The sequence below is a fragment of the Melanostigma gelatinosum genome (genome assembly GCF_949748355.1).
Source record: "Melanostigma gelatinosum genome assembly, chromosome: 10".
Taxonomy (NCBI): Eukaryota; Metazoa; Chordata; class Actinopteri; order Perciformes; family Zoarcidae; genus Melanostigma; species Melanostigma gelatinosum.
Window position 1 is genome coordinate 15,713,584 of NC_136643.1, and position 7,231 is coordinate 15,720,814.

Sequence of the window (7,231 nt, forward strand, 5' to 3'; positions counted from 1 at the left end):
GTGGGAACGTGAGGTAACAGTGGGAACACACTTTTGTCTCTACCAGATGATGTGTCGTGATGATGTTAAAACGTCATTGGTCCTTGAAATTATGCATTTTAAATTTACTTTTTTATTTATGTGAATTCCTGAGCACATGCAGATGTTAAAAATAACTCACTTCATAAATTACCAAACAAATCGACAACTGCTGACAAAAAGTTAGCATGTAGCTAATAATGGGAAAAACTGTGTGTCGATCTCTATTGAACACTGGACGCAGGAAGACAAATCCGTTGTCTGTTATGTTATCACTCAAACTGTTTAACAGACAACGGTAACATAATGCATTTCCCAAAACCTAGTGTATTGTTCAACAAAGTAAAATAAACGATCCAAAATTCGAATGAACCCAAACTAACAGTTAATTATGTTAAACCATCTTACTTTTACCGACTTGACCATCTTGACTATTGCACAACCACCAGGAGGGACAAAGGAGTGGAAACACTGAACAGCACAAACACTTCCTGATGAGCAGTTGTCTATAGTGTCATGTAAAGCCTGAGCTGTGCGGTGGACGAGTGGACTGCTTCTGAAATCATTCTTTAATCAGTTCATAGTTACCTTAATCTCATGTGGAAGCATCTTAAGTGAACAGTGCTGACCCCCCAGGGTGCACCTAGTCCTGCAAACCCTCATATTCTCTGTCGATTATGAAATCACACTGAGCTAATCATCAGTGCTATTACCTCTTGCAAAATGTCTGCTCTCACCGTCACAGATCCACCACCGTCGTTCGTTTTTGCATCTTTTAGTTTTCTCAGTAAACCTGTTCACAAATAAGTTTTTTTCGGGTATTTCATTATTACTTTCAGCACAGATAGCTTTGTGACACCGCCTATATCTCCTCTATCTATATAGCCCCGAACGTTAGCGACAATTTAGCCTTAAGGTGGACAGACTTTTTAAGGTGGACCAATAATTCTGCAACACGAGTTGAGTCCTCCTTTGCAAGACTTCTCTGTATTTATGTTAATTATTGGACTTATTGTAATTTCTCGAGTGCAACACAGAAGATAGACAGTATGTATGTGTGACAGAGCAAGATTATTATTATTGTTAATAATAATAATAATAACGATATAACACCATAATATAAGATGTTTTGCACATTTGAATAATACTGATCACTGTAATCGTGATATGACATTTTCATACTGTTTCATCTCTATCGTCTATCTTCTGGCACAAGGTTTAACCTTTGACTTTTTCTCAATGGCAATTTAACTTAACACCATTTGGCCCTGAAGCACATCTCACCCTATAACACCAAATTATTTGAATCAACACTCGGCTAAATCTAGGACCATGTCCACGAAAACCAGTTGTAGTTAACGCAGCACGAAGCTTAATCCGTATCTGTTGACGCAGACATACACCAGTGGCCCACTTACAGCTTAAATGACTAGTTTAGTTAACCTTCCTGTTTAAGTCTAACATATTGTTATGACAGCAATAGTGTACTGCATAATTTCCACGGCATTAGCATCAGTCATCAGCCCGCCTGCTATAAATACACCTGACAGCTGAACTGTTTTGGAACTGTTCTTCGCAGGATAGTGCACAGGACTCCAGAGGTGAGGTACTTCGACAGTGTAGCTCATGAAATATTTGCTGACTTCTATCACCTATGGGACTACTGTTCTGATGGAGCCAATGATATGTGCCCCTATTAGTCTCTAAGGAGGCTTCCTAGCCCACTTTCACCCGATCCGTGCCAATTAAGTAGCAGAATTATGTATATTAGCTAGAGTCACTTGCACTTCCACGCAAAGGATTGCATATAGGGAGGGATGACAGAGGGATAGCGTTGAATAATTAGAGTGAATTTTCAGAGCCCTGGAAACTCAATCATACACTGCCATATGCTAACTATTTTTAACCTATTCTCTCCTCCTCTTCTCCCCTCTTTTCTCCTCCTTCCTTTGTATATTCCACTGCAGAAATGGAGAACAAACTCTGTCTGCACTGCTTTTACTTTGCCTAAAGTAATTGTTTCAAAGTCCACACAACAACTAAAGGAGGCTGGTAAAAACAGGCACTTTAAAAGTCATAATGCACACTTCCTTAAAATGAACTTGTTTTAATAGCATGTGTGTATGACAACAACTCTCCTTCTCATATCTAATTATCATTTTCCCACCATCAGTGATAAACAAGTAAATGGATCCCAAAAGCTACGCATGAAAAAGCATTAATTGAGCTCCTCAGAGTTTCTGTAAACTCATTATGTCATGCTTGGTTTGTCATCCATACAATGCTCACAGGAAATGGCTCTTTAGTCTTCTTTGTGGAGCTGGGTGGTTTATGGAAATATGGAGTGTCACAAGCAGACCTCTAATCCTCACAGACACTTCCCACAGTCATCAGTATTCTAATGACTCACCGCCGCCGTCCCAGGGTGTTTATTTTTAGAGATAGAGAGATTGATGAGATGCTCATATCATCCTTAACCACCAACTAATTAACTAATTAGGACATTCAAATGAAGACTTGCTCTGGATAATGCAGCGTGGCTTTGGCATGGGCAAACAGCTCTTGATTCAAACTGCTTGACTCAGCTATAAGGGGGCGGGGGGGGGGGGGGTTCAGCATCATGGGCTCTTGCTTGTGGTTCATGTTCGCCTCATTGGTGGCAAATAGTTCTATTACATTATTGATGAGGGCAGGTATCGATCAGACAAATATATGCTGCGTTGGGTGACCGCAGCGGCGACGGTGACACTGATGGTATCAACTCGCCGTCGTTTATATTCATGAATTCGTATACTAATCAGAGCCCGTGTGCCTCCTGACAGTTTCCTACACAGGTGTACACGAAGAGGCCTCATGTCGATCAATGATTCGTCATCAAAGCCCGGGCACACCAATCCATCCTCTTCATTGTTTAAAAAATGCACTCTTGTTTTTCCAAGAGCTCCAATGATTTTCAATCACGCTCCACTTAGGCTGACTTTGAACTTTGAACTCACCTGCTTTAGAGGTGAAAATCCTTGAAGATCTTGTTGTCTGCATTATTATTATTTTTTTTTTACCATTGACTCATTCACCCTTTCACCTTGTTCTCACCATGTTGACGTTCCGTCTTGGTCTGACCTTGTATCATCATCCATCTATTTGCACTGATTGTTAGCCCACCAGGAGTAAGGTGCCGGCTTTCTGTTGGAGATGTGGATGAGGGCTTATTGCTGCTGTAATGCAAATATAAATAAAGGTCTGCACACCTTTTTTATTTGGTTTTATTATCATTGCTGTCTTGTTTTTGGTCAAACACTTTCCTATATTTTTTTTGGGATGTGCGTGACCACCCTACATTGCTTATTGCTGTTGTAAGTCAGCTCCTTAAAAAGGCTAACGTGTAGCCTAGCCCACAGTCTCCTGATAATGATTGAAATGATGGACCTCATTCTCGGCTTGTTTTGTAAAAGATTGGTTTTGACACTAACATTTGAGGGTTTACTCCCACATGGCTCTACTTTAAAGGTTAATAATCCTTTTAATTAAAGGATAAGCCTGGTATTGAGCACAAAATGTAATCACCGACGGATTACCAGCGGGATGAACATAGCCATAGCAATTAGTCCAATAATTAAGGTTTTAGTGCCGGACAGAGATGCGAGCGCTCTGGTGATGTGTCATAAAATTCATAGAGTTGTTAGGACGCTGTGAATATGTCGGTTGCAGCTTTACGGCAGCGCGCCTGCATGTGCACTCGGGGTGGTGGTGAAACACGGCGTCCCAGTGGACGGAGCTGCAACAGCTGTTCTTGCCTGGGCCTGGTGTTTCGCACAATATGATCGCTCCATCAGCAAGCCCACTCTCCAAGCAGCCACATCTGCATTCATCAAACACACTCATCAATAAACAGGGCCGCGCAACAAATAAATGATCTCTGAGAGGGAAAAAAACGGCGAGCCTCGGAAAAAATGTCAGCCGTTCACTTTAATCACTGATGTCGTTAATCAATAAAACTGCTTCATATCTTTTAATTAAAGTTTTATTCGCAGCAAATGTTTGCTGAATCTGCCTGCATGTCTTTTTTTTCTTTGTTTTTTTATTAATGGAACCAGTTGGGGCTGGGGAATGGAGGTGGCAGCTGCTGATGACCCGTCACGATGGGGCACTTGTGTTTGTAATTGCATTTTGTCACCTACAGAGGGTGTTAAGAATCCTTGTTAAAAGCTGGGGGAAATCTCACAGTAACAATTATTGTAGAGCAAATTACCAGGTAGGCAATATCTAAGCTGTCAAGAAAGGTTAGGAGAAATGAGAGGAAGAAGATGGACTATTCAGACATTCATCATGGCCATAGTTGCCACTTCCAAATTGAAAATTGGAGGGAATGCATCCTTCATTTTCTCAAAATTCGAATGAGTTAGTTCTGATTATTGCTGTGATTGACAGAAAGGCCTGGATAAATAAATAGAATGGTAATTAATTTCTGTGCTGGTGTCTTAGATCCATTCACACATATCACTTCTCAGTGTTTTGGCGTTAACAACAAATGATGAACGAGATTGTGGCCACGCGAGCCTCGGGATCAGACTGAACATGTTTGTGAACAAGCGCACGATAGATGCACATGAACCTGTATTAATAGATCTCATCTGGCCTCGGATGGTCTTTGGGAGGATTTCTTCATTGGCACTGGCTGCAGTGGTACCATTGCACAGCGTTGCCACTTGAGAGTTTCCGTCTACCATCTGTCTCTTAACTCTGTATATTACATTTATACCACGCACTTGGAAATGTAGCTTCCTCGTTTTAATGGGAATGTGAGGCAACCGTAAAATATATATTCTCTCTTTCCTCTGGCAACCGGGATTGTTGCCGGAGCCAAAAGCGTCGTCCCGTGTTCATTTGCAACAGCATTGTCCTTTTGAATTCCATTTATGGCGAGCTATAAATTGAATTATTGAAAAGCTATTGTTTGTTGCATGAAATCAGTGAAGCAGTAAAGGGGTTAAAGTCAAAGAGTCGTAAAAACAATAAGCAAGAGTGTGAAAAAAAATCTACTCCAATCAGGATTGGGTCAATATTTAGCTCCTCGCCATATCACAGGATTTAATAGGACATGCTCCATGTGTATTTATGGATTGCAGACATCTGCTGAAAATGGAAAAAGGTTTAAGCGTTATTGATTCTGGATTTTTAAAAGTTTTACTCGGTAACACATAGGTAACTTTAAGTTTTTGGGGGGAGAGATTTTGGGGCACGGTTTGGTGGAGAATGTAGGCGTGAGTCTGGAAGTCCTGCTCGTCCTGTGGGAACATGTGGAAAGGCCGGGTTTTACCTGCCGTGTGACAGCTTGAAGTTTAAGTCATTAAATGCTTCTCTCATTCCTTCTAAAACGCATTTTAACATTTGCTTTAACATTGTATGGACAGTATAGAGTTGAGTCGATTGACAAGAAATTAATCTGCAAATATTATTATAATCACTTAAGTCATTTCTTTTAGCAGAATGACAAAAATGCATTAAAAGTTTTAAAATATGAGTTTTTTTTGTTCTCTATGATTTTGGATTCAATATTGTGGGATTTTTGAAACGTTGGGTCAATGACACCATAAGCGTGCACGCCCTCTGACTGCCATTAGGGCTAAGGTTCCCGCCAATGGGTGAAAGCTAACCCCACATGTACCACCTTCATTTGCTTGGCCTTCCGTCTTGCTATATTTGCGTTGTTTTGGCGTTGTGTCCACCATTTTGTTTGCGACTTTTGGGAAGCTTGCTTACGATCTGGCTCCTGCAGCAGTTATGTTTTTATAGAGGATGACAACCAGAAAACACAGCAAAAATAATAAAATACAGGCAGGGGGCAGGGTGTCTGCAGATACACTGCCACACACTTTTAGCGGTTCAAAAGGGATGATTGAGAGGGATTATTTTGTATACATTTTAAGGAAAATCCTACCATACCATCGTCTAAAATACTCAGTTACTCATACAAAATGAATCAAAATGGTACTTAAGTAAAAGTAAAAACGTATTATCAGCAAAATGTACTGAAAGTATAGAATTTTCACATTGTTATATTATTAAAGTATATTGTAGTATTTTGCTTACTTACGAACTTACGCTAACAAAAACAAGCGCGATGATTTCAATATTAATGCAGCTCATCAATGTGGAGCCGATATTAGATACTTTGCATACTACTGGGAAGATTAGTAGTACTGCATCGTATTATATCTATGTTTTTTAAATTGTAAAAAGCAACAAAGTGTCAAATACTTTCCCTCTGAAATGTATTGGAATAGAATACGAGGAAGCTGAGAATGGGAATAAGCCTGTACAAGTACTTCAGTAAATGTTCTTAGTTACATTGCACCACTGGCCTTTAGAGAGAAAATAATCTGCAGATTAATCAATAAAGAAAATGATTGTTAACTGCTGCCCTCGTACAGTAGATTTGTGTATTAAACTGGTAAGAAATACAGCACGTTGCCCGGCTGTCTCTGCTCTTATCACAGTGTCTCTGTTTAGTCATTTGCAAGCTGTGACCATCGTTGATTCAAGGTGAGACCTGATATTATTGCCACATAGGCTTGTGTTTTTATTGTTGTTATTTTCAAGAATGGGCCCATTTTGTCGTTTAATTGAGGCTCGTGGGCTTGGCTGTGAAACGGCACACGGGGGAATAAGACGTCAAGTGGCTGAATTTCCACAGCCATTAACTGTTCCACACTCAATTAGAATGCATAGGATCCTGTCATTTCATAACTTATGGGTCTCCAGGTTGATATAACCCCCCCGCTATAAAAGAAGCCACATTCTGAAGACACAGAGCCGGATACTTACGTCCTCTTTGAGATTTAAACGATTGGGAATTTCTGCAGTGCAAAATCAAGGCTGGTTAAAAAGGCATGCATGACGTGATAAACATCTTCCAGGGTGCTCGGCGTTATTGCTGCTGTGTCTGTGTTAGTGTGGCGTAAACACATCGTGCTGCTTTGCACAGTGGATGCCACAGATGACTCTTTAGAAGCTATACGCCTTCGCTAACTATCAATTCAATTCAGTTTCGTGGCAGCGTTCTCATGTTTCCACGTCAAATAAATCGTGTCGCATTCCAGAAATAAGATTGCAGGATACATGTATGATGCAAGATAAATATAAAATATGAATGGCAGCAAATTGAGCCACTTAATAGCAACTATTTTGGATTTGTTGCGCAGCTATGAGCCAT